General features: G+C 47.9%; 1 protein-coding gene across 1 annotated transcript in view; it reads left to right on the forward strand.

The window, feature by feature from the left end:
• Nucleotides 1-975: 975 nt before the first annotated feature.
• Nucleotides 976-26,353, forward strand: part of VWA5B1 (von Willebrand factor A domain containing 5B1) — a 261,917-nt gene continuing 236,539 nt past the window's right edge. The window contains exon 1 of the mRNA XM_063942155.1: nucleotides 976-1,536. The gene's annotated coding sequence lies outside the window, so the exon portion shown is untranslated. The remainder of the gene's footprint in view (nucleotides 1,537-26,353) is intronic.

Genomic DNA, 26,353 nt, shown 5'->3' on the forward strand with positions numbered 1-26,353 from the left:
GCATCCTCTGTCACTAGGGAGGGGTATACAGTACACCACCTTATCCGGGCAGCCTCTGTCACAAGGGATGGTATACAGTACACCACCTTATCCGGGCAGCCTCTGTCACTAGGGAGGGTATACAGTACACCACCTTATCCGGGCAGCCTCTGTCACTAGGGAGGGTATACAGTACACCACCTTATCCAGGCAGCCTCTGTCACTAGGGAGAGTATACAGTACACCACCTTATCCGGGCAGCCTCTGTCACTAGGGAGGGGTATACAGTACACCACCTTATCCTGGCAGCCTCTGTCACTAGGGAGGGGTATACAGTACACCACCTTATCCGGGCAGCCTCTGTCACTAGGGAGGGGTATACAGTACACCACCTTATCCGGGCAGCTTCCGTCAGTAGAGAGGGGTATGCAGTACACCTATCACCTGGGCAGCCTCTGTCACTAGGGAGGGTATACAGTACACTACATATCTGGGCAGCCTCTGTCACTAGGGGGGGTATGCAGTACACCTATTATCTGGGCAGCCTTCTATTATCAGCATTGGCCAATAACACAGTATATTTATATTACAGTCTTATTTTTGAGTACGTATCTGATCAGAGAAATAACACACACACACACACACACACACACACACACACACACACACACACACACACACACACACACAGACACACACACCTCCATTTTTTGTTGCAGCGCTCAAGACTCTGCATTAGCTAACCTGAGGGAGAATGTTACAATTCTCTGCCTGATCCTTTTACTTTATCCCCTCCCTGAGCGTCTCGCTGTCGGCAGCGAAGCCTGTTGCGTGTAACTTAATTATTTGTTATGACTTATTATTGACTGTCAGATGTCAGAGGATGTCTAATTGCCTTTCCAAATGCAGGGTGGGGGGTTGGTGGAATTGGGAGGGGGTGCTTGGTGAGAAGAGCAGTCTGTATACTAGGAGTTTCTATGGTAACCTATCTGACTATAGTGTCTCTGTGCAATGATGGTCACCCAGCCCGCCATAGCACGGAGTGCAGTGGGCTTCCAGGAGCAGAGCCCACCCTGGTGATCAGGAGGGGGGGGGGAGACAGTCCTCTCTCCCTCCAGCTGCTGCTTCTCTCGCAGACACATGTTGCTGATGCCTGTTTGCAGAACACTTGTTAGACTACACAAGCTCCTGGATTGATGCTGGAGGATTCTAGGGGGGGGGGGCTTCAGAGTAAATTAAGGGCTGGGGTCCATTTGCCAGGGACTCATCCAGCCTTCCTGGTTGTGTCACCCACACTTGTGCTATGCACAGTAGACTCACATCTTCCTAAAAGAAATCAGAGGATCTGTGGAGAGTTATCCCTGTACCCTGTCATCTCTTAAGTCCCCAGGACCCTCTGAGGAGGTGTTTGGGGGGCACTAGTTGCAACTGTCCCCTCTTCAGACAAGGACAGGTCCACCCTCGCTCCTCAGAAGACAGGAAAGGCTGTCTTCCCATTTCATCAAGTCTTCTGCACAGATACCTCCTAATAAGACCGCCAGTGTGACAGCAGCCAAGGTGAGTGGCCCCCTGGCATTTGCAGACCCTCTAACCCTTCTTGAGGGTTCTAGCTGTCCTCTGCGTTTTCTTCTGGAGATGTTGCTCTGTATAATTGCCTTTTGCATGTGTTTCATGAACTGTGCGTTGTCTCTGATGCCCTGAATGGATCCTTGGTGTTACCTAAGCAGCAGCAGGGGACCTGGGTGGGAGGCCCCAGTGGCGTGTAAGGGGTTAACAACGTAGGGCAATCCAGGATTTTCCTGCCCTAGTCATAAATGGTCTATGGGCTGCTGCAGCTGCTGGAACTCTCCAAGGTGCTGAAATTCAGACCCATTCATTACCAGACCAACCTTAATGGTGCCAGGGAGGCTCTTTCATATCTGCAGATGGATTTTCTGTGCTTTAAATCAAGCACTTCAATTAAGGTAATTAAAAGGCGGCTGTTCCTGGAGCAAAGTGCTGTCAGGATCTGAAGTAGCTTTCTCTCCTTCCCAGGGAACAAGTTATTGGTTCCATACATGTGATGTGATTACCAGGAATTTCCCTATAATATCTATAAGAATGCTTTTGGCTCTTTTCAGTTTAAATTGGGGTCACTATTTATGGCTGTCATTTTTTTTTGGCTGGTAAAGCCGCCTTATGGACTGACAGGGCAGACTGGTATTTGTAGTTCCACAATGGCTAGAGGGTCGCAGGTCGCCGTCCGCTGCGTTATAAGGTCTCTACAATGGATGGATCATGTACAGAGTTTTTTCTTTTTGTTAATGTTAAATGAGAAGCACTGCAAAAGGTATGAAGTTTTTATAACCTGAACATGATAGAACTGTAAATATAATGTTCAGTGTGATGAATCTGTGTCTATAATATTACACTGGAGATAAAAAGACTACATTGCCCTGTTATGTTTATTATACATCCCCTGGTCGTAACAATCTCCTAAATCTTTTAACAGATAGTGAAGCTGTAAAATGCACATTATGGAAAGTTTTAACAAGCCAGGTTGTCACTTATACCAATGCTGAAAAAAAAAACTGTCTAAAATTCACTTTGCAACCTAAATGTTCCCTAGTAATTTGCTCCATCCCCTCCCGAACCTTTGACGTAAATGCTACTAAAACGCACTTAAACCTCCTGTGAAATTGCTCGGCGTGCAGCGAGGTCTTAAACTCCCAATTAAATATGTCCTCAGGCAACAAGATCACTGAACTACAAACTCAGTATGGAGGAAATTTCACCAGCTCCCCCCCCTGCCAGGGACACAAACCCCCGGAACTGGGGGGACACCGTACATGTTTGTTTATGTCCTGGTTAAATTGGTTCTATGTTTTATTTTTATTTTTCAGCAATAAAGTCTACTCTTTAACTGATTTCTCTATGATCTGTGAACGACTCCTGTGTATTAGGTACAAAAGACTGAACACTGAAATTAATGAATTTGTGGTGTCCTTAGGCTGGTGATTATTCTGCTTTTTTTATTTTTTCATTTGTAATTTTGCTTTATAAAACAATAAGGTTTTGCGCCTCATCCTTTGTGCTAGGAGAATATTGACGTTTTGCAATTCCCATCTTATTTGCTTATTGCCATAAAGACCTCAGTGTGAACCTCTGCAGAGTGCCATGTCGAATGTAATATCGTAGATTAATGAGCCTGTTCCAAGTGACGCAGGTGTCAGCCTCAAGAAATAATAAAACGCAGGATTTTCAGGTCGATCCTCTAGGTGCATTAAACCGTCTCACCGCAGGTGGGTCAGTAGATGGCATTAGATCCATGCTTCTCTGCGGGTCAGTGGGCTCCTGACCTGCCTTCATCCTCACAGGGTTAAATATGATTAACCATTCTCTAATTCCACATTGCACCCAGACTTCCCCTATGGCTATCTCAGACTTTAGATAAGTTATTGAATCATCTCCCATGATTGCTAATGGAATATGAATATGATTATACTATGATTATAATTTACATGTTCACTGCTCGAGGTATTCCATAGAACTATATAATTAATTCGTCCCCCATTACTCAAATTCAATATTCATAAGAACGCAGCCCATGTTTATACAAGGTGACATCAACAAGGCATGAGGCACTTGGTGCCTCAGTGATGTCACTAGTTCCTAGGAAATTGATAGGCTGTACTGTAGTCTCAGGAGAATTCACTAAAAATGCAGGTCCCCGCTGTGTGTTAGCAACAAGTACTGTACACTTGAAATAATATGTATTGACATACTGACATATGTGGAGGCGATCTTACTGCAAGCTTCAAGGAAGATGCGTTGCTTGGTTGTTTGAGCCTCGTCTTATAGTAACAATTGAATAAGAGTATTGGAATACAATGTCTTTTAGATAAGTAAGTACTCCTTTACACTTTACATTGAACAGAGCTAGTGTAAAGGCCAGGACTAAGGCAATTTATGTATTTTACATTTTGTTGGTGTAGTTTTATGTAATTGACTTATTAAAACAATTACTCAGGGTTCCCTCTTTGTACAATGGCCAGTCTAGGGGCTACCTTGATTACTATGGTGACAAAGTAGAACCTACGATAGAGAGAGCTGGTGACTCTTCTATATCATCAAATAAATAACACTTTAGGGCCAGAATGCGAAACAGATTAAATACATCCTGAAAACTTAAACTGAACTCTTGAGACGATCCCCTTTACCACTTTGTTACTGTAGGTAGGGTCATTAGTCTGGTGGTCCCAGGTTACAATAAAATCCCTAGTGGATGTCTGTTATATACTAGCCATCGTAAGGGAGGTCTGGCTATGCATTAGCCACAAGATCGGAGGTTTGGCTCTACACCAGCCACCAAATTTCATATCTGCTATATACTAGCTACCAGATTGGAGATTTGGAGACCATGTTGTAGGATGTCGCAGTAGTGAAGGCGGGAGTTGATGAGGTTACAGTAATCAAGGGGGAAGATTATGAGGGTACAGTAGTCAAGGGGAGAGATTATGAGGTTCCAGTAGTTAAGGGGAGAGATTATGAGGTTTCAGTAGTTAAGGGGAGAGATTATGAGGTTCCGGTAGTTAAGGGGAGAGATTATGAGGTTTCAGTAACCAAGGGTAGTGGTTATGAGGTTACTGTAGTCAAGGGGGGAGTTGTGAGGTTACAGTAGTCATGGGGGCGTGGGGGGGATTATGAGGCTGCAGTAGTCAATGGAGGTAGATTATGAGCACTGTATGGTCATAGATTTTGGCACAGGTGTTGGTGGGGGAGCCAGAGTGAGGTAGAAGGGAAGGAGGCGGTGGTTAGTTGTTTAAGTTATTGGAGATACCACAAAGATTGGTGGACATAAGGTCCCAACAGGAAGTACATGGTGTTTAGAGGTGGCAGTGCCAGTATGGATGAAATGGGATTGAAATGCCAGTGGTCAGAAGAACGACTGCTACAACCTGATGGTGAGAATCCCGACAGGGGCTAGGTAAGTATATTTACCTTTTCCCATTGCCTCCCTAACCCTAACCCTCCCTTCCTACAGCCTAAACCTAACCCTTCCTCCTCCGCAGCCTAACCCTTCCCAGGTGGTGCCTAAACCTATCCCTCTCATCCTGCACCCTAAACCTAACCCTTCCTCCCCCCACAGCCTAACCCTCCCCGGTCATGCCTCAACCTAACCCTCCCTTCCCGCACCCTAAACCTAATCCTCCCTCCCCTACAGCCTAACCCTAACTATTGCCGGGAGTGCATAATCCTTACCAGGATTGTGTTCCTTGTCGGGATGCCGGCACCGGCATTCTGAGCAGTGTCCGGATTCCTGTGTTGGTACTTCGACTGCCGGGATCCCCACCTGATCCCATATGGATGGAACCAGATTTCAGGAGTCACAAGAAAACTGCAATAGTCTGCGAGTCGATTACAGTTTGTTGCAGACAGGCCTGGTGTGCCGAGCATACAGGAAAGGGGGAAAGTGGAAAGTTTGGATGAAGGAATGTGAACAGACATTGGGGACTGCGGTCTGAATTTTGGTGAAATGTTGTCAACAGCCAAGAAGAAGAGGAGGTGAGTGAGAAAGGTGACCAGGGAAGGAGATGTGTAGGAGAGGCATTGGTGATGGTGCAGGGCATTTGTAGCCAGAGGAAGAGGAGGAGGTGAGTGAGAAAGGTGACCAGGGAAGGAGATGTGTAGGAGAGGCATTGGTGATGGTGCAGGGCATTTGTAGCCAGAGGAAGAGGCGAAGGTGAGTGAGAAAGGTGACCAGGGAAGGGGATGTGTAGGAGAGGCATTGGTGATGGTGCAGGGCATTTGTAGCCAGAGGAAGAGGAGGAGGTGAGTGAGAAAGGTGACCAGGGAAGGAGATGTGTAGGAGAGGCATTGGTGATGGTGCAGGGCATTTGTAGCCAGAGGAAGAGGAGGAGGTGAGTGAGAAAGGTGACCAGGGAAGGAGATGTGTAGGAGAGGCATTGGTGATGGTGCAGGGCATTTGTAGCCAGAGGAAGAGGAGGAGGTGAGTGAGAAAGGTGACCAGGGAAGGAGATGTGTAGGAGAGGCATTGGTGATGGTGCAGGGCATTTGTAGCCAGAGGAAGAGGCGAAGGTGAGTGAGAAAGGTGACCAGGGAAGGAGATGTGTAGGAGAGGCATTGGTGATGGTGCAGGGCATTTGTAGCCAGAGGAAGAGGAGGAGGTGAGTGAGAAAGGTGACCAGGGAAGGAGATGTGTAGGAGAGTCATTGGTGATGGTGCAGGGCATTTGTAGCCAGAGGAAGAGGAGGAGGTGAGTGAGAAAGGTGACCAGGGAAGGGGATGTGTAGGAGAGGCATTGGTGATGGTGCAGGGCATTTGTAGCCAGAGGAAGAGGAGGAGGTGAGTGAGAAAGGTGACCAGGGAAGGGGATGTGTAGGAGAGGCATTGGTGATGGTGCAGGGCATTTGTAGCCAGAGGAAGAGGCGAAGGTGAGTGAGAAAGGTGACCAGGGAAGGAGATGTGTAGGAGAGGCATTGGTGATGGTGCCGGGCATTTGTAGCCAGAGGAAGAGGAGGAGGTGAGTGAGAAAGGTGACCAGGGAAGGAGATGTGTAGGAGAGGCATTGGTGATGGTGCAGGGCATTTGTAGCCAGAGGAAGAGGCGAAGGTGAGTGAGAAAGGTGACCAGGGAAGGAGATGTGTAGGAGAGGCATTGGTGATGGTGCAGGGCATTTGTAGCCAGAGGAAGAGGCGAAGGTGAGTGAGAAAGGTGACCAGGGAAGGAGATGTGTAGGAGAGGCATTGGTGATGGTGCAGGGCATTTGTAGCCAGAGGAAGAGGCGAAGGTGAGTGAGAAAGGTGACCAGGGAAGGAGATGTGTAGGAGAGGCATTGGTGATGGTGCAGGGCATTTGTAGCCAGAGGAAGAGGAGGAGGTGAGTGAGAAAGGTGACCAGGGAAGGAGATGTGTAGGAGAGGCATTGGTGATGGTGCAGGGCATTTGTAGCCAGAGGAAGAGGCGAAGGTGAGTGAGAAAGGTGACCAGGGAAGGAGATGTGTAGGAGAGGCATTGGTGATGGTGCAGGGCATTTGTAGCCAGAGGAAGAGGAGGAGGTGAGTGAGAAAGGTGACCAGGGAAGGAGATGTGTAGGAGAGGCATTGGTGATGGTGCAGGGCGTTTGTAGCCAGAGGAAGAGAAGGAGGTAAGTGAGAAAGGTGACCAGGGAAGGAGATGTGTAGGAGAGGCATTGGTGATGGTGCAGGGCATTTGTAGCCAGAGGAAGAGGAGGAGGTGAGTGAGAAAGGTGACCAGGGAAGGAGATGTGTAGGAGAGGCATTGGTGATGGTGCAGGGCATTTGTAGCCAGAGGAAGAGGCGAAGGTGAGTGAGAAAGGTGACCAGGGAAGGAGATGTGTAGGAGAGGCATTGGTGATGGTGCAGGGCATTTGTAGCCAGAGGAAGAGGAGGAGGTGAGTGAGAAAGGTGACCAGGGAAGGAGATGTGTAGGAGAGGCATTGGTGATGGTGCAGGGCGTTTGTAGCCAGAGGAAGAGAAGGAGGTGAGTGAGAAAGGTGACCAGGGAAGGAGATGTGTAGGAGAGGCATTGGTGATGGTGCAGGGCATTTGTAGCCAGAGGAAGAGGAGGAGGTGAGTGAGAAAGGTGACCAGGGAAGGAGATGTGTAGGAGAGGCATTGGTGATGGTGCAGGGCGTTTGTAGCTAGAGGAAGAGGAGGAGGTGAGTGAGAAAGGTGACCAGGGAGGGAGATGTGTAGGAGAGGCATTGGTGATGGTGCAGGGCATTTGTGGCCCCAGGAAGAAGAATGAAGGGAAGGGTAGAGCTGGGGGAAGACATGTTGGTGATGTTTCTCATATGTTTTCATGCTTTTGTTTTTATATTGTGACAAATATCTTCCTTGTTTAGTCACAGGACAATATCTCAAGTCCTGATAATAACGAAAATAATATGCATCTGAAACTTCCAAGGGTCAGTTGCACTAACCCTGGACGCCATGCTTAGACGGACATTCTGCACCACCATAGGGCCTGTGCAATGTCTGATGGTGCGTCTTTGTGCGCACCACTGCGGATTAGAGCTGCAGCCAGCGGGCATCTGGTAGGAAGTCCATCGCCTGCGGCATTAGCACAAAGACACGGTAGCGGCTGTGGAAAAGACGCTGATATGCGCACCATCGATCGGTCATTGGTTACACCATCGTACATTAGAGTAACCTTATGGTTGCTGAGAATGTCCGACGGTACATGGCTACCGGTGGCAGTGGAACAGCATCTTTTGACACAGTCCCTGACACCAACATGACCCCGGCATGACCGCCATCAATAGCCACAGCCCAATCACCGACGAGGAACACCTTTCAAAATTGCATGGATGTCCATGCAATTCTGATCTGCATTTACCGGTAGTAATCATTGGGGCACAAGCGGAGTGTGTCCTGGACACGTGTGTTATGATTCCTGAACTCCAGACCGGAGGAGATCTTATGACAGGGATCTGAGTTCAGGAAAATAAGCTGGTTGTGGGAGCTGGAAGGCCTAGTAACCCCTGGCGCCCTAACTCCGTTGTCTCGCCCGTGTTATCAGAAATCCCCTGCGAGACTATGGTTGCTTGAGCCCATGGCAGCCGCGTTCGAAGGGCGGATTATGTCTGCCCAACCCCGATGCCCCCGCAGGTCTTAATGGGAGACAAGGGGAAGTCCGAGACAGGGTGATAACAAGGGGCCCTCTAACTAAGCAACACGGCCAGGGGTTACAAGCTGACTTAACTAAATCAAAAGGTATGTGCGGATTTGCCGCCAGGAAAAAGGACAACCAAAGATCCACTGATCCGACACTCCTATCCGGCACCGCTGGACACCAGAGTGGATCTGTGGAAGCGGAATCCTCCGCAAAACTCCAGAACACAATATAAACAAAATAATAAATAGTAGCGGACTAGCCGCAACACACGGCTGCGCCGCGACTCACGAACACCACCAGATGTTAAAGGTGCTCGGTCAGACTCCAGGAACAGATGGTAACTTCTGAGTACAGGATCTCTGAGAACAGGAACAACCAAATAGACCGGGACTGGGAACTCTCTGCAGCAGACAAGGCAAACAGGAAACTATCACCGGCGTCTGTAGGAAGTCCTGAGGATGCCTTTATTCAGGCACCCTCCAATCAAGATCCAGACAGGACAATCAAAAGAAATGCCGTGCAGCTTGCATGCTGCACGGCCAGCACATAATCAGGGCAATAGGATAGACCCAGCAACGGGGAACGCGGCTGCACGTGGCGTCCCCGTTGCTAAGGCCAGAGGCGGCTCCGTGCGCCCAGCGTCTCAGCGTTGCCAGGGAGCCGGCGGCTGAACGCGCCCGGCGTCCCTGGTTGCTAGGCGCCGGGCCGCACGGCCGAGCGGACCCCGGCGCCTAACAACGTGGAGCAGTAAAACTTGCATTCTCCTCTGAATCACCCCCTAAATCTGACACAGGAAGTCTGGTGCAAATGGGCACAGGCAGCCCCACCTTGCACGTGATACTGTAGAAGAAAAGAAGCAAATCCAGGGTTATTACATTATTTTGGGGTGGTGCGGACGGTGCTCCGCACACAGCACAAGTCACCCGAGTGAGGGGGGGGGAATGTCTAGTTACGGCACAGCATATACCATACCTATCTTACGTCAGTTTGCCTCTGTCCTACTTCTACCCGTTCAAGCAGCACTTGTAGCTGTATCAGACATGACAGAGAGATGCCTAGTAATTGTGCTGCATTACTATTCAGAAAAGCAGTGTAATGTATGGCAAACATTTGTCAGAGTCTGGTGACAGCCTGACACAATGAAATTACATTAGGAAACCTATTTTCAGAAATTGCCTGTTGTGTCGCGCATAGGAAACAACGCAGGAATATGCAGCTGCCTAGAAGGCGTGTAATGTATTGTAGGATAAACGCAACACCTGTCAGCGCCGTGGCTGCTAGTCAGTGGGGTAGCCAGGAGGGGGCGCAAGAGAGCTACTGCTGAAGATGATGAAAGACAGTGAAAACAGGATGCGTTTAGCATCCTGGCAGTCAGGGTGCCGGCGGTCATGTGACCAGCGCCGGAATGCCGGATCACTAACAGCCGACATCCCGAAAGTTAGTATCAGGAATCACATCACAACATCACAGGAGTGTGGTCACAATGAGGCATTTTGTGGCGTCTGTCCTACGTGGCCCATCCACCCCTGGAAGGGAACTGGACCCCCTTCCCCAGCAGACTATACCGAGTGAGAAAATAACAGATCTAAGGGCTGATCCTGAGCTGGGAGCAAATAATAAGCAAGTAACTATGTACAACCTGGAGAAACCATGCTGCAGCGCAGGGGGGAGGAGGGGATACGGTTATTATGTTTGCATGCAGGGAAAATACTGGCTGCTTCTGCATGTAGCCCATAAGTTCTGGAGATGTCACACTGAGAGGGTGGGGCCGGTGGCATCAGGAGGAAGAGCACCGTCAAATGCCTCTGGGCAAGGAGTGTGTCGCACGGCTGTTTGGAAGCAGGCGCTCTGCAAGCTTCGCGCTCCTCCATCCATCTGCTGTTCTGCTCTAGTCTTTGTGTTGCAGCTGGCCTTCCTTGGGGATGGGGGGGGGGCAATGGCGCATCGCCAAACAGCGACAGGATGGTGCAAAAACGTCAATTGCACGGGCGTTCGCAAAGTGATTGACAGAAAGCGGACATTTGTGGGTGGTAACTGGCCGTTTTCTGGGAGTCTCAGGAAAACGCAGGCATTCCCGAGCGTTTTCAGGGCGGGTGTGTGACGTCAGCTTCGGCCCCGATCAGCCTGTGTGTATTACACTGTAGGAGTAAGTCCTGGGCTGCGCACACACTACACAGAGTAGAAAAATCATTAGATGGCGAGTGAGGTGCGAACGGATTTGCAGATGTTCGCACGGTCTACACAAGCAATCGCACACTTGCACGGGGCGGGTTTTCACTCTCCACGGGCGGCGGCTATCTGATCGCAGACCTCTGCAAAAATGCACAGCAGCCATCAGGTCTGAAACGGGCCCTTAGTTACATCCTCCAAGCACCAGAACCCAGGAATGGCGGCTCAGGGAGATAGTCAAAGCGTTTAATTTGATGGTCAAGAGTTCGTTTATCACCTAGATAAATATTTTCCTGAGGTAAACCCCTCACCCTGATAGACGGCAGCTTGTGATTGGTCCTTCCCTACGCGACCATTTACATTTGTTAAAAAATAATAATAATTAGCCAGTTACTGCAGAAGCAGCAGAGCATCGGTAATAATTCTTAGGTGGAAAAGGAGCTGTAAGACAACGTGAAGACTAGGGGCGGGATGTACTAAAGGAAAAATGCGGTAAAACCCCCCAAAACGGGGGTTTTAACGCATTTTCAAATCTACTAAGACCCTACCGCCGCATTTTCGCCGTCCAGGGTATCGGCATCTTTGGATGGCTATACCCTATAGAAGCCTATGCGCTTCTTATCGCCAACCGCCACCTCTGCCGCCCCCATCCCCCCGGCATACCTTCCTCCAGGCTGCCCTGGACCCGGAAGGTAATCTCCTCCTCCCCCTAGCAACGCATCCAGAGGTTCTTCCGGCTGGAGAGGGGAGGAGGAGGCGCCGGGCGTCTAGGCAGTGTAAAGTTCCCGGGGAGGTGATGGAGACCCCTCGCAGACCACCTCACATGTATCGCGGGGGGCCTCCATCACCGCATTGCGATATTGATCGCATATGTTAGTACATATGCAAGCAACATCGCTGTGGTAAGCGGCGAGGGGCAGCGATGTATCTTAATACATCCCGCCCTAGAGGTGTAAAACCAGTTTGGTCGCAGTCGCTCACAGATCTAGAAGCCCATCCGCAAATACAACTAAAGGACGCGCTTCCAAGGTTCCAAAAGCAATGCCAACTCTGCCTTTTGCTCCTTCAGGTTTCAGGCGCGCTCCTTTTTGACTTCACACTTATCTTTTTCTGTTTATTTCGTTTTCCTACAAGTGGAAACCCTTAAACTCGCCGCCGCTGATGTGGCACGACGCAGAGCGCGGGTAATTGTGGAGGCTTAGAGCAAGCAACACAGCGGGGATCTTGGCACAGACATTAGAAAAATTGTGACAAATGTCAGTAATCAGGGAAAATGGTTCTGTCACTTACGCGACAGGACGCCGTGAAAAGTTAGCTGTCTCTCTGTGGATGTCGGTTACAGCGCCGGGCAGGGATGAATGCAGCGGCGGCTAAGTACAAATGACTCATTACCCCTTTAGTTACTACAGTAACAGTTTTTGATTTTTTTTTGGGGGGGTTATAAATGTTCCTGTATTTCAGATTATAGTGATATACAGTATTTCCCTTACCGTTTAGGCGCGCATTTACCAAAATCCGCAATTAAAATGCAATAGCGGTGTGAAAATATTGCCCCAATTCGCAAGGTTGTCGCTGTCAGGGACTGCGAGCATTTACAAATGTTGGGGCGCTAGGAAAAAGCCCTGTGCCGGCGCTGGCCGAGACGTAAACTGATAACTACCATTATGGGTTTGCTTCCAGATTTGGACCCGGCGAGCGCACTGAAGTGGGCGTCCATCCGGCTGCGCAGTCTACAGTTGGGGGCTGATGGATTGGGATCCAGAGCATATCTCCCAACTTTTGGGAAGTAGAGATTTGGATCTTTGCGTGTGCCCAAAAAAGGGGCACGGCCTTGCAGTAGGGGGGGCTTGGCCTCACAGGGAATACCGTGCCTGAAAAAGCAGGACTGTCCTGCCAAAATCGGGACAGTTGGGAGGTATGGCAGTAAATAATGCAAAGCGTTAGTACATAGGGCCAAATTCAAAGTTGATTGCAAAACAACATTTTCCTCTAATGGGCAAAACCATTCTGCACTGTAGGTGGGGCAGATGTAACATGTGCAGAGAGAGTTAGATTTGGGTGGGTTATATTGTTTCTGTGCAGGGTAAATACTGGCTGCTTTATTTTTACACTGCAATTTAGATTTCAGTTTGAACACACCCCACCCGAATCTAACTCTCTCTGCACATGTTACATCTGCCCCACCTGAAGTGCGCATAGTTTTGCCCATGTTGTTTTGCAATCAATCCTGAATTAGACCCTTAGGCTACTATAGGCCCATCACAATCTGAAGGTGACATCAGGTGCTGGCCAAGCTCCGTAATGGTTAGTATTGCAGATCTTGGTGCATGTAACAGTTTATAAATGTTATGTTAACATTATAACTCTTGACATTCAGAGCATGTCGACATCAATCCGTGCCGACATATGTGGATGTCGACATCTTACATATTGACATTTTGATCATGTCAGCGTATCATGCCACTAGCAGACAGACAGTGATTTGCTCTGATTGCTGCCTGAATGTGCGGGGTATACCTCGGCGGATCAGAGCCTCAGCTGTGCCATTACCTCCTGCGGTGACTGTCACCCGCGCCAAGGATAGCGACGGGGCACCATTGATATTGTAATGCATTCTGCTGGATAACTGTAATGGATTCCCCTGCTTCCTTTATATCCATCTTCTGTTATCTTAGAGAAAATAGGACGCAGGAGCCAGTTCCCGTGTGTATGCACTGCTTTCATCTGCGCTTTTTGTAAGTCAGGATTCAATGGGTCTATGTGTCATTCTCCTGCTGATAAATGACATTGCCATGGCTCCATCAATGTTCGGCTGCAGGAAGAGACAACCAGACTCATGTTTCCAGCGCTGGTTTGGTCGGTAACTTGCACTGCAGGGTGACCTTTACCTAATAGGGATCCGGCAACATACTCTGATATCAGGTTATTTGCTTCCCATTCCTTCTTACTGTTGGGAGTGATGTGTGCGCAGGTGTTGTTGATATTGCAGCTATAAATTGCCATTATATATGCACTCACCAGCAGATGGCACCAGCTATGAACAGCCCAGTTACCTAACCAGTGGTGTTGGCTTATTGACGTACGACAGGTAAAGCCGTACTCACTGTTGTATGCACACTGGTGATGGTAGAGCTTGAGTGACGTGGAGTTCTGTACAGCATGGCTCCTTATGTCTCCACCTTAACATATTACAGTCTCACACACATACTAATTATATCACACACACACAGACTATATCTGGAGGGGGGAACTTGGCTGCACACCCTAATTACAAATATAACGAGAGGTGCTATCATGCTGAGACTTTTAGTTCCACAAGGAAAGAGAAAATGTAGTGCCGATCCACACTCTATAGTGCCAAGCACCGCTAATCAGTATGATTATAATAAACTCTGCAATCTAACATAGAGCAAAATCAAGGTGCTTTGCATAATTTGGCCCAAAAAAATACTGGCCCACCAACCAGCGTCCAGGTGACCTCATCTCTGGTGGGTTCCTAACATTAAGTTTATGTCCGGGGTGCAGGACCCCACCAAGCCAGCGAAGGCCAGCCACCACAAGGCAGCACACTAGCACACTATGGGGCAAATGTATCAAGCCTGGAGAAGTGATAAAGCAGTGATAAGTGGAAGGTGATAACGCACCAGCCAGTCAGCTCCTAACTATCAATGTACATATTGCAGCTGATTGGCTGGTGCTTTATCACCTTGCACTTATCACTGCTTTATCCCTTCTCCAGGCTTAATACATCTGTCCTTATATCACAAGATGGTCTATGCACATGCTCAGTAGTGGTCAGTTTGGTGGTCATCTTGATAAACATATCAGTAAGAGTCCACTCACTGACCGCATGGACCATGGCAACAGTCTCTCGACTCACCAACTTGGGCATGCTGTCACTGTCACGGTTCTTGGCATCTTTTACACTTGGAACTTTTAAATCTTGCAAAGTCCTTTTTCCAATCTTGGACTTCCATTCACATCATGGCTCCTGGATGTCCTAAGGCTCACTGAATACAATCTTTCTTCATCAGACCTCTTCGGTGGCTTGCCAATATTTGATCTTACAGAAGATCTTTTCTGTGGCTCAACTTCCACACTGGTAGCCTCTGGTTCAGGTACATCTCCAGCTGTTCGCATATCCACTGACACATATTTGTTCTGTGTATCAACCTCCAACTTTTCTACAACTCGCTCTGTTTATTTGAAGATTACATCCCTCAACTTGACAATCTTTCTGGTATTTGGATTCCATAATCTTTAACCGTTGCTTTCATGGCAAAAGCCAAACTTGATGCATTTCACTGATTTTGAGTTCCTCTTGCATCTTCATTCTCTGGCATATGCACATTGGTGGTCATTCCGAGTTGTTCGCTCGGTAATTTTCTTCGCATCGCAGCGATTTTCCGCTATTTGCGCATGCGCAATGTTCGCACTGCGACTGCGCCAAGTAAATTTGCTAAGAAGTTTGGTATTTTACTCACGGCATTACGAGGTTTTTTCTTCGTTCTGGTGATCGTAATGTGATTGACAGGAAGTGGGTGTTTCTGGGCGGAAACTGGCCGTTTTATGGGAGTGTTTGAAAAAACGCTACCGTTTCTGGGAAAAACGCGGGAGTGGCTGGAGAAACGGAGGAGTGTCTGGCAGAACGCTGGGTGTGTTTGTGACGTCAAACCAGGAACGACAAGCACTGAACTGATCGCACTGGCAGAGTAAGTCTCGAGCAACTCAGAAACTGCACAGAGAAGTCTTTTCGCAATATTGCGAATCGTTCGTTCGCAATTTTGATCAGCTAAGATTCATTCCCAGTAGGCGGCGGCTTAGCGTGTGCAAAGCTGCTAAAAGCAGCTTGCGAGCGAACAACTCGGAATGAGGGCCATAGGCTGTACTTTCAAAAGTTCTGAGATGTCTTACACTTGGTTTTCTCTTTGACCCTTCAGCATATGTTATGTCCTTTAGGGCATCTGTAGGAGAAAGTTTCTTGAGATGAACTGCTGTGGACACAGCTTCCACCCAAAACTGCTTTTCCAGGCCTGTTTCCTTTAGCATGTATCTTGCTCTCTTTACTAGTGTATGGTTGCTCGTTCACTTACAACATTCTGCTCAGGAGTATAGTCAAGGGCCAATTGATGCTCTGTTCCATATTTTCTTAAGAATTGGTCCTCCTTGCTGGTGAGATATTCTCCACTATTATGCGATCTCAGGGTCTTCAGTCTGTGACCTGTTTGATTCTCTACAAATCTCTTGTGCTCTGCAGACTGGACACAACCATGGGCAGAAATTTCCAGACTTTTGAATTGATGTCTTAATTTATTGTCTGTGCCACCTCGTAGCTGCATCGTAGTGCAAAGTCACTTGATTACTTCAATAGTCATTAAGGATTAGTAAGGTGCAATGGAGTTTGTAATAAGTTGCACAATATGAGGCATGGAGTTGCTCATTCAGTCTTTGGGCCTAATTAAGATCCGATCGCAGCAGCAAATTTGTTAGCAAATGGGCAAAACCATGCTGCACTGCAGGTGGGACAGATATAACATGTGCAGAGAGAGTTAGATTTGGGTGGGGTGTGTTCAAACTTAAATCTAAATTGCAGTGTAAAAATAAAGCAGCCAGTATTTACCCTGCACAGAAACAAAATAACCCACCCAAATCTAACTCCCTCTGCACATGTTACATCTGCCCCCCCTGCAGTGCACATGGTTTTGCCCATTTGCTAACAAATTTACTGCTACGAGCAGATCTGAATTAGGCCCTTTGCCTTTTTTTCAGGTTTAGTGCCTGAATCGCAGTGGTTTAACTATAGGTCAGGCAAGCCCCCCCCCCCCCCCCCCCCCCCGCCGAAAAAGTTTCAGGCACCCCCTCCCCATGGTTCCTGCTTGTTGTCAGGGGTTCTGCTCCTTGTCAGGGGATTCCCCCCCACCCGAGCCACCACCGCGGGTCTGCAGTCCTTTTACACCTGCCCTCATTGAAATGTCCTGCTCGTTGTCAGGAGACTTGCTTGCTGGCAGAGGATTCCCCACCTCCGGCTGCCGCGAGTCTGTGGTCCTGTTTACACCTGTCCCCATTAAAAATGTCCCTCCCAAAATGGCCACCACCTCCTCTAGCATCCTTAATAACTGTCTCCTCTGAGTGGGCTGCCATTCTGGGAGCGACATTTTCAGTGGGGTCAGGCCCAATGGGACAAGTATCTCAAGGTCCAGGCAGAGCCGTAGCAATAGGGCCCGCAGACCCCCAGTGCCCACGAGCCACCCAGCACTTCCAAGCCACCGCGGGGTCTGCGGGGGACTATTGCTATGCCACTGCCGAGTTGCACACCGCAGCTCAGGGTACTCGTGTATTGTACTCTTGTTAATTATGTGCTAAGATGCGTATTCGGTACATAACTGTGGAGCAAGACACATCATGGCGCATCTTTGCACGTCTGTAGATCCAATATCACTGACAAAATCTAATTTAAAAAAAAAATCTCATGTTGATTAAAATGATATGTGGCATGCCTATATTCTGTGTGCCACAGCGGCTGTATCTGCATACGAAATGCTACGCTACAGTGGTTTCCTATAAAACAGTGTAGCGTAGCATTTCGTATGCAGATACAGCCGCGGCTGCACACAGAATATAGGCATGCCGCATATCATTTTAATCTGCAGAATCTGCTTGTGCATCCTATTCACATAGTGATGCACATAAGATGCATTTCCGGCAAAAAATGGCACCTGTCGCTGACAGAGTTGTATGGGACCTGTCAGATGACCTGGCATTTCCCACTGCGTTGTGTAATGAGGGTATCGTTATAAATTTCTGCTTTCCCTCACCACACCGGAGCTGATATTATAACCAGTGGCGGCTGCAGTGCGGACCACACATTGCATGGTGATGGGGGGTTGGTTAACACATATAAACATACATGTAATGTTGTATGTAATATATGTGCTGGCTGTCTTACCCTGGGGATCAGCAGCGCTGTGCGTTTCACAGCCGCCATTGCACCTGGGACTCAGCATTTCGCCCGCTCCCAGTCTCCCATTGGCTAGTTTCACAGGAGTCTGGGGGCAGGCTTATAGAGAGAGTGTCCCGGGTGCATCGGCGGCTGTGAAACAGCGTTACTGGACCCCGGGGTCAGGCAGCCAGCACATATGTTACATACAGAGCCGGCCTTAGGCATAGGCAAACTAGACAAATGCCTAGGACATTTGTTATGCTTAGGGGCACCAGCAGCTTCTGCTGATTAAAATGATATGCAGCATGCCTATATTCTGTGTGTGACTGCGGCTGTATCTGCATACGAAATACTACATTGCAGTGTATTCCTGGAAATCACTGTAATGTAACATTTCGTATGCAGATACAGCCACAGTCACACACAGAATATAGGCATGCTGCATATCATTTTAATCAGCAGAAGCTGCTTGTGCATCCTAGCCACATATTAATGCAAATAAGATGCATTTTCATAAACAAAAGGCGCCTGACGTTAGCAGAGCTGCCAACTGACTCATGCCAGGCATCTCCTGCAGAACTAGAGGCGGTGCTAGGGGGCACCAGCCAAAATCTTGCCTAGGGCATCATATTGGTTAGGGCCGGCTCTGGTTACATATAACACTATATGCATGTTTATAGGTGTTACCCCCCCTCCTATGCAATGCGTGGTCTGCAGCAGCCACACTGATTATAACATATTTACCCCTGTTACTGGCTTATTACAGACAACACGCAGCCGCGTAACACAGATTCCTATTAATTATCAGAACATTTGAGCGAGGCACACCTGAAACTAAAAGCTGGTGAGAGGCAGAAGACGTTTCCAAAGGCAATTAGGTCGACGTTTTTTCCAACTCTGTAATTCCCCTGATATCCGCTCTTTGCAGGCGGATATTCCAGAACGGATTCATTACGGTGAAATCCTGTAAGAGAGAGCATATAATTATCTTTACACAGGTGGATTACTTTGTGTGCACATTCACTAACTCAGAACAATGAAGATGACTTTGATCTGTCGTAGATGTAAGGAGTGATATTAACTCCTGACGCTGCAAACATTTCCTGACGCTCAGAACAAATATAGCAGCCAGGAGAGTGATTCAACCCTGGGTCCAATACAGAGGACTGGAAATGTGTAAGAGTTGCCATGGGGCACTTGTGGACTCCCGTAATAAATACTCACATGATACTTCATTTAGTAGAATGACTATATTCTATATAAATTTATAGTTGTACTATATTATCCTGATGCATACATGGATGCAGAGGCACCTGTAGCTGGGCCTATCAGCAGTCGTTTCCCTGCAACTTTTTGAAAATGCCTCTACAAAGTCTTTACCCTATGGCCCTCATTCCGAGTCGTTCGCTCGGTAATTTTCTTCGCATCGCAGCGTTTTTCTGCTTAGTACGCATGCGCAATGTTCGCACTGCGACTGCGCCAAGTAATTTTGCTATGAAGATAGTTTTTTTACTCACGGCTTTTTCTTCGCTCCGGCGATCGTAGTGTGATTGACAGGAAATGGGTGTTACTGGGCGGAAACACGGCGTTTTATGGGCGTGTGGATAAAAACGCTACCGTTTCCGGAAAAAACGCGGGAGTGGCTGGAGAAACGGAGGAGTGTCTGGCCGAACGCTGGGTGTGTTTGTGACGTCAAACCAGGAAAGACAAGCACTGAACTGATCGCAGATGCCGAGTAAGTCTGAAGCTACTCTGAAACTGCTAAGTAGTTTGTAATCGCAATATTGCGAATACATCGTTCGCAATTTTAAGAAGCTAAGATTCACTCCCAGTAGGCGGCGGCTTAGCGTGAGTAACTCTGCTAAAATCGCCTTGCGAGCGAACAACTCGGAATGAGGGCCTATGTGCGGCTTATTGTACAAGGACTGAGACGCCCACTTTCAGCCTCTGTATACATCAAATCTTGGCAGGTATGCAAACACTTTCGCCAACACACCCGCAGCACTCTTATAACATGCCAATAAGACGGACTATCTCCGTACATGCGCTAATAGTGGTTTTCTCTGATTTTCTTTGATTGTTCTTTGGTCTTCATGATGAAGCTCTTATTTGGAATTGCACTAACCAGTGGTGGGAATTTTTGCAGACAGGTGTGTTTATTTTAAAATAAGCTGAATCACTTTGATTGTAAACATGTGGGCTTCAATCATTTAGTTATATATGTCTGGAGACAACTGGGTGCTCCAGGTTAAACCTTTTAGCAAAAAGTTTTACAATCAAATATTATTTCTTTTTTTTTTTGTGTGTGTTTAAGACAAACTGTTATAGGCCCTACACACTGGTCGATCTCACTGAAAGATATGAACGATCTCGTTCATTAATGAACAAGATATCGTTCATATCTTTCAGTGTGGAGTCACAAGCGATGAACGATGCATGGCCCCGCGCTCGTTCATCGATGGTGCCCCGTCGGCTGTGCATGCAGGCCAATATGGACGATTTCATCCATATTTGCCTGCACCTCTATGGAGCCGGGTGACGGGGGGAATGAAGGAACTTCACTCCCCCCGTCACTGCCCCCCCCCCCACCGCCGGGTCGCCCGTCGGCCGTATCCGCTGTCGGGCAGCTCGGTGGCGGATCTTCAAATGTGTAGGGCCCATTAGAGTTATTTGCAAATTATTTAATGCTGATCAATAGTATGGATTATGGAATAAACCTATTTTTTCTTTCAGTGAGACAAAGAAAATGTAAAAAATTGGGTGAATACTGGGGGCTGTAGATGTAAAGATCAGTAGGCAATTTATAGAATGATAAAAACACAGGTTGGTAGCCCAAAGGCCACCTTTCTTCCTGTTGTGATGTCATCAGCACGTTTCCTTGATTACACCCATTTTAAAGTATTTGTTAGCCATGACAGATGGCGGTTAGAATTGGGATGGAGCAAAGTTGAGTCTAGTAGGATGTGCCACATTGCTGCGCAGTAGGAGGGTAATTCAGAGTTGATCGCAGCAGCAAATTTGTTAGCAGTTGGGAAAAACCATGGTGGTCATTCCGAGTTGTTCGCTCGTTGCCGATTTTCGCTATGCTGCGATTCGTTGCTAAATGCGCATGCGCATGGTACGCAGCGCGCATGCGCTTAGCTATTTAACTAAAAACTTAGCAGTTTTGCTATTGTCTGTGCGGCGCTTTTCAGTCGCACTGCTGATCGGTGAGCGATTGACAGGAAAGGGGCATTTCTGGGTGGTAACTGAGCGTTTTCCGGGAGTGTGCTAAAAAAACGCAGGCGTGCCAGGTAAAAACGCAGGAGTGTCTGGAGAAACGGGGGAGTGGCTGGCCGAACGCAGGGCGTGTTTGTGACGTCAAACCAGGAACTAAACGGACTGAGCTGATCGCAATCTGTGAGTAGGTCTGGAGCTACTCAGAAACTGCATAGAATTATTTAGTAGCAGTTTTGCTAATCTTTCGTTCGCTATTCTGCTATGCTAAGATTCACTCCCAGAGGGCGGCGGCCTAGCGTGTGCAATGCTGCTAAAAGTAGCTAGCGAGCGATCAACTCGGAATGAGGGCCCATGTGCACTGCAGGTGGGGCAGATGTAACAAGTGCAAAGAGAGTTAGATTTGGGTTGGTTATATTGTTTCTGTGCAGGGTAAATACTGGCTGCTTCATTTTTACACTGCAATTTAGATTTCAGTTTGACCACACCCCACCCAAATCTAACTCTCTCTGCACATGTTACAGTACATCTGCCACACTTGCAGTGCACATGGGGGATCATTCCGAGCCGATTGCACGCTGCACTTCTTCGCAGCCGTGTGATCGGGTCGGAACTGAACATGCGTGGCGGCCGCATTGCACAGGCATGTTGCCGGGCAGCGACACCACATACGAAGAAAACGGTTGCAGTGTCGACCGCAAGAAGATTGACAGGAGGAAGGCGTTCCGGGGCATCAACTGACCGTTTTCCGGGACCGGTTCAGCGAACGCAGCCGTGTCCAGGTGTTTGGAGGGCGGATGTCTGATGTCAAATCCGGTAGTAGCTGCAGGGCTAGTCTTGTTTCACACAAAACTTTTTTACCATAGCAGGGCTGCACAAGCGATCGCAGCCCTGCTATGCTAAAATACACTCCCCCATATGCGGCGTCTAGTTGATCGCACGAGCAGCAAAAAGTTGCTACGTGCGATCAACTCGGAATGACCCCCTAGGTGCGCTGCAGGTGGGGTTGATGTAACATGTGCAGAGAGAGTTAGATTTAAGTGGGTTATATTGTTTCTGTGCAGGGTAAATACTGGCTGCTTTTGCATGTAGCCCACAAATGTTAGACAGCTATGCGCGCCACGCTATCTATTCTCCCTCCAGGGGGTCGTGGACCCTCAAGAGGGAGAAACGGTGTCGGTATGCTGGCTGTTGGGATTCCGGCGCCGGTATACTGTGCGCCGGGACCCCGACAGCCAGCAAACAGAAGACCACCCATTGGTAAGAAATCGGTTGAAACATATAGCAGTTTCAGGTCTTGCGCTACGACACAATCTGATTCTGATTTAAATGGATCCAGCAGATGAGATTGGCTAAGACCCACGCGGACAGGAAACAGGACAGGCGCTGAAACACAATGCCACCTACTTGCCAATAGATTGACCAATCTCACCACTTCAAACAATTAGTTACCCAGCCCGGCGCCCTCTTGCAGAAGCACGTTTATTAGTGATCCCTTCATTTTATAATGTCTGTGGAGCGTCCGCCTGCGAGCAGGGCCCTCCTACCTCTATGTAAGTAAATGTTTGTTCATAAAATGTCAATAAATAAAATAAAAAACTGAGACCCCCATGACATGAAGTTTGTGTGGGCAACATGATCCGCCCAACCCTTCTGTGATAGATCCCAGAGTAAAATAGATACAGGAACACATAAGTCAGTTCATCAGGATTTATTAGGAGTCAAAATGTTGGGGTAAAAAGTGGGACTGTCTGGGGATAGCGAGGACGGGAGCCCTAATATTAAATCAAATTAGAAACAATTTTATTTTGACGCCTACAAATATTAAATCAATTGCTCTTTCCAAGGGAGTAGGATTTGGGTAATCCCTCTTCTCGCCCCTTGGGGGTCATTCTGAGTTGATCGCTCGCTAGCAGTTTTTAGCAGCCGTGCAAACGCTATGCCGCCGCCCACTGGGAGTGTATTTTAGCTTAGCAGAAGTGCGAACGTTTTTATCGCAGAGCAGCGGCAAAAAATGTTTGTGTAGTTTCAGAGTAGCTGAAAACCTACTCAGCGCTTGCGATCACTTCAGACTATTCAGTTTCGGATTTGACGTCACACACCCGCCCAGCGTTCGCCCAGCCACGCCTGCGTTTTCCCTGGCACACCTGCGTTTTTCCGAACACTCCCTGAAAACGTTCAGTTGCTTCCCAGAAACGCCCCCTTCCTGTCAATCACTCTGCGGCAACCAGTGCGACGGAAAAACTTCACTAGAACCTGTGCAAAACTACATCGTTCATTGTGCCCGTACGTCGCGCGTGCGCATTGCGCCGCACACGCATGCGCAGAACTGACGTTTTTTAGCCTGATGGCTGCGCTGCGAACAAATGCAGCTAGCGATCAACTCGGATTGACCACCTTTGTTCAGTAACGGGAACACAGAGAAGGCGGCAGATTTACTAATAAAACGCGGTTTATTTGGATACTTCTTAAGACCGTGGTAAGTACGCGGCTCCGGAATCTCCAAGGATGAATGTTGTTCTTCTAGGACTCCCAGACTGATATCCCCGGGAGGGGAGATTGTGCAGAGGGAGAAATCTGTCTTTATATGATCAGGTTTAGGATCTTTGTGTTCTCAGAGGTCGTTGTAATTAATTTTGTTCCCTGCGATGTCAGTTCCCCCCACTCAGAGTCTTTATGGGTCCGCAAGCAGGAGAGGCGATAACTGAATTACCAGCATAACGGAGCATCAGAGGACGCGGTAATGCTGTTACCATAGATGTGAGAGGAAGAAAGCAGGCACGCCATTGGGCGATTACTCTATATTACAGCACAGACTATCGAGAGAGCATTATATATAGGACATAGGGAGACGCTGATCTGTATAACAGGTTGGATCGCAAATTACTGAAAATCAGTGCTTAAAGTGGTCCTAGAGAGGTGGTGGAACTCCCCCCCTCCCCCCGGCACCCATGTAGTAAAGCTATTGCGCGCTCCGTAGACGCGTGCCACTAAAAGGGGCGTGGTCTCAAAAAAGGCGTGGTCACAAAATAGTAATAATGCCCACAGTAGTAGCACCCCTAATACAAATAATGCCCACAGTAGTAGCACACCATAATACACATAATGCCCCAGCAGTAGCGCTTCTTATACACATAATGCCCACAGTAGTAGTGCTCCTTATACACATAATGCCCACAGTAGTAGTGCTCCTTATACACATAATGCCCACAGTAGTAGTGCTTCTTATACACATAATGCCCACAGTAGTAGTGCTCCTTATACACATAATGTCCACAGTAGTAGTGCCCCTTACACATAATGCCCACAGTAGTAGCACACCATAATACACATAATGCCCCCAGCAGTAGCGCTTCTTATACACATAATGCCCACAGTAGTAGTGCTCCTTATACACATAATGCCCCCAGCAGTAGCGCTTCTTATACACATAATGCCCACAGTAGTAGTGCTCCTTATACACATAATGCCCCCAGTAGTAGTGCTGCTTATACACATAATGCCCACAGTAGTAGTGCTCCTTATACACATAATGCCCACAGTAGTAGTGCTTCTTATACACATAATGCCCACAGTAGTAGTGCTCCTTATACACATAATACCCACAGTATTAGTGCTCCTTATACACATAATGCCCCCAGCAGTAGCGCTTCTTATACACATAATGCCCACAGTAGTAGTGCTCCTTATACACATAATGCCCCCAGCAGTAGCGCTTCTTATACACGTAATGCCCACAGTAGTAGTGCTCCTTATACACATAATGCCCACAGTAGTAGTGCTTCTTATACACATAATGCCCACAGTAGTAGTGCTCCTTATACACATAATGCCCACTAGTGCCCCTTACACATAATGGCCACAGTAGTAGTGCTCCTTATACACATAATGCCCACAGTAGTAGTGCTCCTTATACACATAATGCCCACAGTAGTAGTGCCCCTTACATATAATGCCCACAGTAGTAGTGCTCCTTATACACATAATGCCCACAGTAGTAGTACTCCTTATGGCCCTCATTCCGAGTTGATCGGTCGCAAGGCGAATTTAGCAGAGTTACACACGCTAAGCCGCCGCCTACTGGGAGTGAATCTTAGCTTCTTAAAATTGCGACCGATGTATTCGCAATATTGCGATTACTAACTACTTAGCAGTTTCAGAGTAGCTCCAGACTTACTCTGCCTGTGCGATCAGTTCAGTGCTTGTCGTTCCTGGTTGACGTCACAAACACACCCAGCGTTCGCCCAGGCACTCCCACCGTTTCCCCGGCCACTCCTGCGTTTTTTCCGGAAACGGTAGCGTTTTCAGCCACACGCCCCTGAAACGCCGTGTTTCCGCCCAGTAACACCCATTTCCTGTCAATCACATTACGATCGCCGGAGCGATGAAAAAGCCGTGAGTAAAAATACTTTCTTCATAGTAAAGTTACTTGGCGCAGTCGCAGTGCGAACATTGCGCATGCGTACTAAGCGGATTTTCACTGCGATGCGATGAAAAATACCGAGCGAACAACTCGGAATGAGGGCCTATACACATAATGCCCACAGTAGTAGTGCTCCTTATACACATAATGCCCACAGTAGTAGTGCTCCTTATACACATAATGCCCACAGTAGTAGTGCTCCTTATACACATAATGCCCACAGTAGTAGTGCCCCTTACACATAATGTCCACAGTAGTAGTGCCCCTTACACATAATGCCCACAGTAGTAGTGCTCCTTATACACATAATACCCACAGTAGTAGTGCTCCTTATACACATAATGCCCACAGTAGTAGTGCCCCTTACATATAAATGCCCACAGTAGTAGTGCTCCTTATACACATAATGTCCACAGTAGTAGTGCTCCTTATACACATAATGCCCACAGTAGTAGTGCTCCTTATACACATAATGCCCACAGTAGTAGTGCTCCTTATACACATAATGCCCACAGTAGTAGTGCTCCTTATACACATAATACCCACAGTAGTAGTGCCGCTTATACACATAATGCCCACAGTAGTAGTGCTCCTTATACACATAATGCCCACAGTAGTAGTGCTCCTTATACACATAATGCCCACAGTAGTAGTGCTCCTTATACACATAATGCCCACAGTAGTAGTGCTCCTTATACACATAATGCCCCCAGCAGTAGCGCTTCTTATACACATAATACCCACAGTAGTAGTGCTCCTTATACACATAATGCCCCCAGCAGTAGCACTTCTTATACACATAATACCCACAGTAGTAGTGCCCCTTATACACATAATGCCCACAGTAGTAGTGCCCCTTATACACATAATGCCCACAGTAGTGGAGCCCCCTATACACATAATGCTCACAGTAGTAGTGCTCCTTATGCAATGACCACTGTACTGGTAGTGCCCACAGTGGTAGCATCCCTTATATAGACCCCATAG

The sequence above is a fragment of the Pseudophryne corroboree genome, chromosome 10 (genome assembly GCF_028390025.1).
Source record: "Pseudophryne corroboree isolate aPseCor3 chromosome 10, aPseCor3.hap2, whole genome shotgun sequence".
Taxonomy (NCBI): domain Eukaryota; kingdom Metazoa; phylum Chordata; class Amphibia; order Anura; family Myobatrachidae; genus Pseudophryne; species Pseudophryne corroboree.